The sequence below is a fragment of the Herpailurus yagouaroundi genome, unplaced genomic scaffold (genome assembly GCF_014898765.1).
Source record: "Herpailurus yagouaroundi ecotype Mexico unplaced genomic scaffold, PumYag 160, whole genome shotgun sequence".
Taxonomy (NCBI): domain Eukaryota; kingdom Metazoa; phylum Chordata; class Mammalia; order Carnivora; family Felidae; genus Herpailurus; species Herpailurus yagouaroundi.
Window position 1 is genome coordinate 31,987,611 of NW_024412401.1, and position 9,461 is coordinate 31,997,071.

At 47.3% G+C, this 9,461-nt stretch overlaps 1 pseudogene; it reads left to right on the plus strand.

Moving 5' to 3' along the window:
• Nucleotides 1-3,435: 3,435 nt before the first annotated feature.
• On the plus strand, nucleotides 3,436-4,313 carry LOC121034795 (60S ribosomal protein L18-like; annotated as a pseudogene).
• The last annotated feature ends 5,148 nt before the right edge of the window (nucleotides 4,314-9,461 follow it).

The following is a 9,461-nucleotide window of genomic DNA, read 5'->3' on the forward strand; positions in this document are numbered from 1 at the left end:
AACTATTTTCTCCCCTTCCCTTCCCCCATGGTCTTCTGTTAAGTTTCTCAAGTTCCACATATGAGTGAAAATATATGATATCTGTCTCTGACTGACTTATTTCACTCAGCATAATACCTTCCAGTTCCATCCACATTGCTGCAAATGGCATGATTTCATTCTTATTGCCAAGTAGTATTCCATTGTATATATAAACCACATCTTCTTATCCATTCATCAGTTGATGGACATTTGGGCTCTTTCCATAATTTGGCTATTGTTGAAAGCACTGCTGTAAACATTGGGGTACATGTGCCCCTATGAATCAGCACTCCTGTATCCTTTGGATAAATTCCTAGTAGTGCTATTGCTGGGCCATAGGGTAATTCCATTTTTAATTTTTTGAGGAACCTCCACACTTTTCCAGAGTGGCTGCACCAGTTTGCATTCCCACCAACAGTGCAAGAGGGTTCCCGTTTCTCCACATCCTCACCAACATCTGTTGTTGCCTGAGTTGTTCATTTTTGCCACTCTTCACCGGTGTGAGGTGGTATCTCATTGTAGTTTTGATGTGTGTTTCCCTGATGATGAGTGACGTTGAGCATGTTTTCATGTGTCTGTTGGCCATCTGTATGTCTTCTTTGGAAAAGTGTCTATTCATGTCTTCTGCCCATTTCTTCACTGCATTATTTGTTTTTTGGGTGTTCGAGTTTGGTAAGTTCCTTATAGATTTTGGGAACTAACCCTTTATCTGATAACGTCATTTGCAAATATCTTTTCCCATTCCATTGGCTGCCTTTTAGTTTCGTTGGTTGTCTCTTTGCAGTGCAGAAGTTTTTTTATCTTGATGAGGTCCCAGTAGTTCATTTTTGCTTTTAATTCCCTTGTCTTTGGGGATGTGTCGAGCAAGAAATTGCCACGGCCGAGGTCAAAGAGGTTGTTGCCTGCTTTCTCCTCTAGGGTTTTGATGGTTTCCTGTCTCACATTTAGGTCTTTCATCCAAAAAATGGGGATCTTTATACTTGCTCTTCCACAATCCTATAAGCAAGACCTTACCATGTATGATAGCAACTAGTGTCTGGCGTGCAGTTGTTGCTTACTGAAAGCATATCCATGTATATAGCCGACCACACTGTCACTGTCTGTTTACCATGCCTCCCCTTAGAGCAGAATTCTTCATGGCTCTGCCCCTGCTCCAGACCAGGCTAGAGCTTGTTGATGGTTTTGGTGACCTTTCTGTTCCCACAGATCTGCTGGGTAGTTAATATTCATTGAGTCTCTAAGACAAAGCCCAGCACTAGGCACCTCCATGGGCCAGCAGAGAAAATGATTAATGAGGCAGGACCCAAGACCTCCAAAAGGATCACCATCTGGGAAGGAGGCTCAGGCAAGTTCTCCGAGATGACAAGGGCCATTGGCATCTGCCCATGAAGAGCCAACTGCAAGATTCCAAAGGAAACTTGGGACTTAGGATGTGGAAGGGGCTCTTCCCCAGGGCTGTCCACAGGCTATGGAGGTAGGAACAGTTTCTTAAGGCCCGGGTCTTAGGGAGGGAACAGAGAGGGAAGGGTGGGTGCTGGAAGAGAGGAGTCCTTGGGCAGGAAGAGGCTCCTACCTCTCCAAGAACGGACTCTTGATTGGCTCCCACTTATAAGCTATAGATGGTCAGAACCCAGCCTCATAGATTCCTACCTCTTCCAGCCTATGACATAGATACAGCCACCTTCTTGGGGCTTGACACACATTGCTAGGTGTTTACCATTGCTGGTCCACCTGGGAGGGCTGTCCTGGGCTAGATCCTTCAATGACAGACCTCCAACGGGTTGCCTGGTGTCTCCATATTCATGTATTGATTCACTTCTTCATTCATTTATTCACATAATATTTATTGAGCACTAAGAGCCAGGCCAAGTACTAGACTGAGGATGAAGACTAAGGGCCCAAGCCCTTCCTCAAAGAGTTCTGTGACAGAGCTTTACGAGGCCAGGACAAGTCTGATAGCAGGTGCATAATCAGCATAAAGGTGGGGCATACAAGGTAGTTGGCAAGAAATCAATGGAGGCTTCCTGGAGCAGGGGACATATGAGCTGGGCTACAAAGGTTTGGTGGTTCACACAGCAGGAGATGGGAGGAAAAGACAATCCCGACTGAGAGACTACCTCTTGCAAAGGCACAGGTGCAAGAAAGGACCAGGAAAATTTCGGAATGATGAGATGGTTAGTGTGGCTTGAGCCTCAGTCTAAGAGGTGGGAGGTGAAGTTAGGACTAGGCCAAGTTTAGGCTCTTAAGTGCCATAATGGAGGCTCACACTTGACCTCAAGGGCAGTGGGTGTCAAATGGGTTCAATGGGCAGGCCCCCAAGTGTACATCATGAAATCCGTAAGTATTTACTGAACACCTACTGGGTGCCAGGCACAGAAGGAAACTGAACAGATCTACACTTAGACTTTAAAAGCTACATGTTAATAAAGCTACACTTTATTGGGGCTTCTGCATATGATTGTATTACAGGGAAAAAAAAGAGATTTCTTGACTCAAGAAACACAAACAACGACAGTCTTCAGCCTATTGCTTCACTGTGAACCCACTGCAGGTTTTGTTTTTTCTTGGTGGCTGGTTGGGGGGCGGGTGTGTAGCGTCATTTCTTTATTTTGTTTTAAGCAACGGAGACAGATACGGTCAGATCTATTTTCAAAAAGAGAAAGATAATTACGTGGTTTCTCATATGGTGTTTGCAGCCACCATACAGGAAGCATGAAGCCCACTAACCAGAGGGCTGTTTCTCTGGGCCCTGAGCGCAAGGCTGGCTCTCTCTACCGTACTGGGTGCTCCCAAGGATAAGGCAACAGTGGCAGATAATGTGGCTTCTCCCTCAGTTCCAGGAGCCAAAAAGAAATGTCAGTTCCTCCTGGGAAGAACATGACCTCCTTTGATGCTGGACGAACGAAGCCAAAGCAATCAAAATACCCTCCCAACCTTTTCTCGGGAAAGAGACAACTCTGAGGATAGCCTGGTGGAGTGAAAGAGCCCAGTCTTTTAAATAATGCAGACTTGGGTTCAAATTCTGGTTTGGCTGTGTGATCTTGGACAAACACACTTAAATTTTCTGAGCTTGAGTGTCCTCATCTGTAATGATAATAGTTATCATTTACACTTACCTTACTCGCCAGTTATTAAGATGTATTACAAAGCCATAGCAAAGAAGCAGGCACAAGACAAGGCAGAAAAATGGAAGAAAACATAACATCCTGAAACAGATCTAGGAATACTTTAGAGTTTGACATATGAAAGAAGTGACATCGAGAATCAATGGAGGGGCACCTGGGTGGCTCAGTTGGTTGAACTTTCAGTTCTTGATTTCTGCTCAGGTCATGATCCCAGGGTCATAGAATCGAACCCTGCACTGGGGTTTGGGATTCTCTCTTTCTCTTTCTCTCCCTCTGACCCTCTCCCCTGCTGGTGCACTTACTCTCGCTCTCTCCCAAAAATAAAATATTAAAATAAAAAATTTTTTAAAAGATCAGAGGAAAAGGATGGAATCTTTAATAAATAGGGTTGGGGGAAATTGGCTTCTAACCAGACAAAAATAAAATCACCTTTTTATGTGTGTGTGTCTTCAGTTATCTTCAGTTGGCTAAAGACCTAAATGTGAAAGGTAAAACTGTACAGACTTATAAAAGTTCTTTACGGACCTGGTTGAGAAGGAGGCACCATCATGGGAGGTCACCTCCACCACAACAAGGACCGAAACATTTGGCACAAGGAGCCCAAGAGTCAGGACATCCACCTAAGACTGTTGGTAAATCTGTACAGATCTTTGGCTGGACAAACAGCTCTACCTTCAACCAACTTTTGCTAAAGAGGTTGTTCATGAGTTGCACCAATTGGTGGCCTCTGTCCCTTTCCTCGATGACCAAGAAGATGAAGCTTTCTGCCAGGAGGACAAAACAGCTATGCTGGTAGAGACCATAACAGATGACATGTGCATCCAGGTGGCCCCCAAATGGAAGGTGTGCACACTGCACGTGAGCCATATCCTCAGGGCCAGGAGCAAGATTTTCACCTTCAACAAGTTGGCACTGGACTGCTTCCAGGGCTGTGGCCCCATCTTGTTCTCTGATCCTCAAAAAGACCCAGTGGTGTACAGGCATATCAACAAGGCCCTGTGAACCACACGCAGCCCCACCAAACCCTATCAGTGCTGCAAGGGCTGGAGGTCCACGTGCACCAGAGGCCATCTGGTCCACCATCACTACAAAAACTAACTTCAGATCCTGCCTTGTTATTGTAAAGATTTGGGGGTGGCTCAGTCGGTTGAGTGTCCAATTCTTGATTTCCGCTCAGGTCATGATCCAAGGGTCATGGGATTGAGACCTACATCAGGCTTCGTGCTGGGTGTGGAGCCTGCTTGGGATTCTTTCTCCTTCTCTCTCCCTCTGCCCCTCTCCCATGCTTGCACTCTTTCTCTAAAGTAAAAAAGTAAATAAATAAATAAATAAATAAATAAATAAATAAATAAGATTTTGGATGCTGGGAAAAAACTAATAAAAGGAATATGAACAGCTCTCTTTGCCACATCTACTGCAAGAGATGAAGAATGAAGACCATTCTCAGCAATCAGACTGTTGATGTTGCAGAGAATGTCAACATCACTCTGAAGGGACACACTGTTATTGGGAAGGGCCCCAGAGGAACCCTGCAGAGGGACTGAAATCACATCAATATAGAACTCACTCTCCCCAGAAAGAAAAAGAAGAGGCTCCGAGTTGACAAGTGGTGGGGAAACAAAAGAACTGGCTACCATTTGCACCATCTGTAGTCACGTACAGAACATGGTCAAGGGCATTACGCTAGGCTTCCATTACAAAATGAGGTCTGTGAACGCTCACTTCCCCCATCAACGTTGTTATTCAGCAGAATGGTTCTCTTGCAGAAATCCAAAATATCTAGGGTTTGGATGAGGCCAGGTGTTTCTCGTTCAGTATCCCAAGCCCAGTAAGAGGAGTTGATTGAGGGAAATGATGTTGAACTTGTATCACACTCAGCTGTTTTGACTCAATAAGTCACAACAGTTGAAACAAGAATATCAGAAATGTTTTGGATGATATCTATGTTTCTGAGAAACGAATGGTGCAGGAGGCTAATGAATAAGATCTAAGTTGTTCCGCTACAAAAACAGCAAGATGCCGGATGATTTTTCAGACTTATTTGTGATATTTTAAAGACACAATAAAAGCTGTATTGATTTGAGGGAGGGGGGAGCAGGGAGTGGAAAGGAATACAACATTCTTTTAGCCTCAGGGAAGGTAAGGATTTCTTAAAGAAGATTCCAAACGGGGAAGAGGAGGTTGAGGTGGGCCCTGCGGGTAGGGAAGTACATGTTGCTTTGCAGGTAGAGGCCTCCATATTGTCTTGAGGGGAGGCGAAGACTGGACCATGCTTCTGGTTCAGAAGGTTCAGAGGAGTCTGGGAAATTGAAACATTCAGAGGCATCCACCCCGATGTCCCTATCCCATTGCCGGGATCCCAAGCCTTGAGCTTGGCCTTGGCCTAACAGACTTGCTTTGGTTGGGTAGTCAACTGCCTTTGAAGTTTGGACACTGAGACTATTTCAGGCTTGTCTTGAATTCATTCCCCTTTCCTTCTGTGGAGTATGGAAGTTTCCTTGGATGCAATTAAAGAGGCCCTGTGGCTTCCATTTCTAGCTTTCTGTTACCTGCTTCTATGCCTCGGCTGTTCATTATCTTTCTGTAGGAGCCTCCATAGTGCTTACCATGGCCATCTAATATTGTGATCTTTAGAGCCACTATTACTCCCCCCACTGACCCCCAAGTCTCAAATGCCTGATGCACTCACTGCCTGCTAACACACTCCACCTGCAGGTGCACCATCCAGTTCAGCACTGGGACAAGTTTTAACAGTTGGAAGCCACCTTGCACCAGGACCTGCCTGTGCTTCACCCCCGCCAGTGATGGGGTCCTCCTTGCCAGCCGAGAGGGATTAGCACAGCTCCCAAGCCCCCATCGAACCACCTGCTTTCTTGAACCACTCCCAGCAAGCACCAACTACTGCAGGTAAGGTTCTTACAAGCAAACAACGAAATGGGTTTCAGGGTTGGGGGGCAAGATGTGGATCAGGAAATCAATGCCTGTGAGGGATTGAGCAAGGGAAATCAACTGTGACCAGGCCTGACACAGCCTGGGCCGGCCCACGGGGAGGCCTGCAGCGAACCTCCTCCCCAGGGCAGAGCTATCCCGCATCTGGGTGAAGTGACAGGGTCTTTATACGACACGCCTCGCCCCATCACTCTGCTCTGGAAAGGGCATGACCTCAGGCAGGGCTGCCCTGGCAAGTGCTTCCATGAAGGGGGCTCTGGAAGCTGTCCCCATGTCTACCACAACCCGGGAGAGCAGTCATTGAGTATTTACAGTGTCAGATGAGGCTAAATGTCATACATACTCAAAGGCAGGGACCATCATTATCCCCATGTTTGCGTGCAAGATGAAGAAACTGAGGCACAGAGTGCTTAAATGACTTAGGGTTGCACAGCATGTGACGGAATTGAGATTCCATCTAGAGATGTAAAAAAAAAAAAAAAAGTTGAATAAGGGGCGCCTGGGGGGTTCAGTCGGTTAAGCATCTGACCTCAGGCTCAGGTCACAATCTCACGGTTTGTGAGTTCTAGCCCCACATCGGGCTCTCTGCTGTCAGCACAGAGCCTGCTTCGGATCCTCTGTCTCCCTCTCTCTTCCCCTCCCCTGCTTATGTACTCTCTCTCTCTCTCTCTCTCAAAAATAAGTAAACATTTAAATGTTAATGAAATTCTTTGGGAAGTTTAAACTTTCAGGAAAAGGTAATGCGGAGATCCCTGTGCACCCTTCGCCCAGTGTCCCCAGCTGTTAACATATTGCACAAGCATGGTACATTTGCCACAACTGAGAAAATAACGCTGGGTTATGCTACTATTAACTAAACCACAGACTTTACGTGGCTTTCCACTGATATCCTTTTACTGTTCCAAGATCAAATCCAAGATACTACCTTGCATTTAGCATCCCACAGATTTAGACTCTTAGGTGTAAACTTTTGACCTGTCTGCCTCACTGCCTGCCGTTCCCAAAAGCTTCTGTGGCTGGGAGGCCCTCGGGTGCCATTCACTGCCCCAGGTGTGTGTGGGCAGCCCCAGAATGTGGCATGCCGACTGGCTCACTGTTTTCTCTGTGTCTCCTCTCTGCTGGCATGTGGAGAAAACTCCCACTGGGTCCAACTCAGTAATGTGCTTGTTTTGATTTCGCCCATCAGACATTTCCTGGTGCTTTCCTGTGTGTCTGGGGGCGGGGTGCTGTCTCGGGGCACCCAGAGTGTCTTCAGGCTTGGCCCTGCCCGCTAGCTTACCTCTCCTCTCTGACCTGCCCACCACCCAGGTTCCCTGGCCCTGCAGGTTTGCTGTGAAGAAAAGAGTTCAGTAGGGGATTCCTGTTCTTGCCCCCACACCACTCAGCTGCCTCATTGATCCCTGCTGTGTGTCCGCTCTGGGTCCCAAGCCCCACGGGCAGCTGTCCACTGAAAACTGTGGCTCTCTGAGCACATGATCTATATACTATGGAATGAGAGAGCCCAAGCTTTACTGGCTGGAACGCAGAAAAGATCCGGATTATTGCTCTCCGTTCCCACCTTTGCCACTTTCCAGTTACTTGTGAGACTTTTGCATTATTCCACGTCCAGTTTTCTCATGGAACCAGTGAGAACAGCATCTTGCTTAGTGGTTAAAAGAAGGCACGCGGAAGCCAGATGATTTTGGTCTCTGCTGTTTATCTGCTATGTGACCACCATCATGTTATTTAACCTCCCATTGCCTCCGTTTCCTCATCTGTAACATGGGGAGACTAACACCTACTTTTTAGGGCTCTTGTGAAGATGAAGGGAATCAATAAAGACAAAGCATCCAGGACTGTATCTGGCATGGACGAGCTCTCAACTAGCATTAATTATCATATGATTACCATGGATGTTTAGAGAGATTCAAATGAGATCATTATTGTAAAGGTGCATTGTAAATGGCGAAGTATGCTAAAAATGGTTAGCGTTATTATTTTTTAAAACTACTTTATTATCTTGGGGGACACAAGTAATCCACAGGCAACTATTGTCTGTCTGGGTTGATTACCATGGTCAAGTATGGCTGGAAAAGGGATGAGTTCATGAAGTCTACGTTCCTTTATGGAGCCCCTATTAAGTGTGACCTATAATTTTAGGCATGTGTACTTCTATTTTCTCATTTAATCATCCCAACCAAACTGGGCTGGCTATTTTTATCCACATTTAATGGCTGTCTACCCAAAGCCTCAAGTATGTTCCATCCATCCAGAGGCAGGAATCAGCCTATTTATTTGAAAGCCTCTCATGTGCAGATACTCCTAGATGCTGGGGAGTAAACACCGGCGGCCCCTGCCTTAAACGAACCTACGTTCCAGGGGCAGAGTCCATGACTGTTGGCCTGTCTGCTCTCAGATCCTTCCCTACCTTCCCTTGCTCTGTTGTGTGTCACAGAGGGGCTGCCCTGGAGAGGCAACTTTCCGTGCTTGTCCAATCCGAGTGACCCTCAGGCCTCTGGCAGTTGATCTCAGACTGTTCTCCCCTGAAACTGTGTGAGGGTGCACTTCACTGGAGAAAAAATGAGTCTCGATGACATCACTCACACCCTGAATCCAGCTGGGTCTGAAGCGAAGCCTCTTCCTGGCCTATCGGTCTCCTTTTGGCCACACAGTGGCCTGAAACAGGCCTTGCTGATGGCCCCTCTCCTGAGACTGCAGTGGGGATTAGTGAGAAATCCCATCTGGAGAAGAAAGCCCGATGATCACACCAAAGCACCCAACAGAAGCCAGCTCCGATGATTGGCTTAAGGGAAAGTACGCCCTACTGTTACTGCTGCCATTGCTGTTGTTGTCAGCTGTGCCTGGGTGCAGCCTGGCTTGCAGCTGTGGCCCAGGCAGCCTTCCAGCTGCAGGGATGGGGTAGACCACGGGCGGGGACTCCCCTAGGGCCATTTGTTTGGAAGCCGCCTCTCAGTGTGCGCTCTCCGTGGCTTCCCTGCGCGCGTGTAATACGGTAATTGCAGCCTTCCCAGCTGTCGGCCATGCAGACAGCCCAGAAAATGAGGTTGGCTCAGTAAATATTGAACCAAATTATGCAAATGAGCTCCACAAGAGACTCAGCTGCAGAGACAGGGTCTGATTGGTGAGCCCAGCTTGCAGGGGACCCCTCCTCTTCCTGGGACTGCTCTATCAGCCAAAACAGCCACCTGGGGCCCCGCCAGAGAGACTGGAGCTGGGATGGGGCCCAGGGTCACTCCTGCCTGTTCCTGAGGCCCATCTGGGATGAGGGTTGAACAGCTTTGCAGGTGAGGTTAATGGGGAGTGGTATAATGGCAGGGGGTGGGGCTGGCAATGATATTTAGTTCCCGCCACGCATTCACCTCTCCC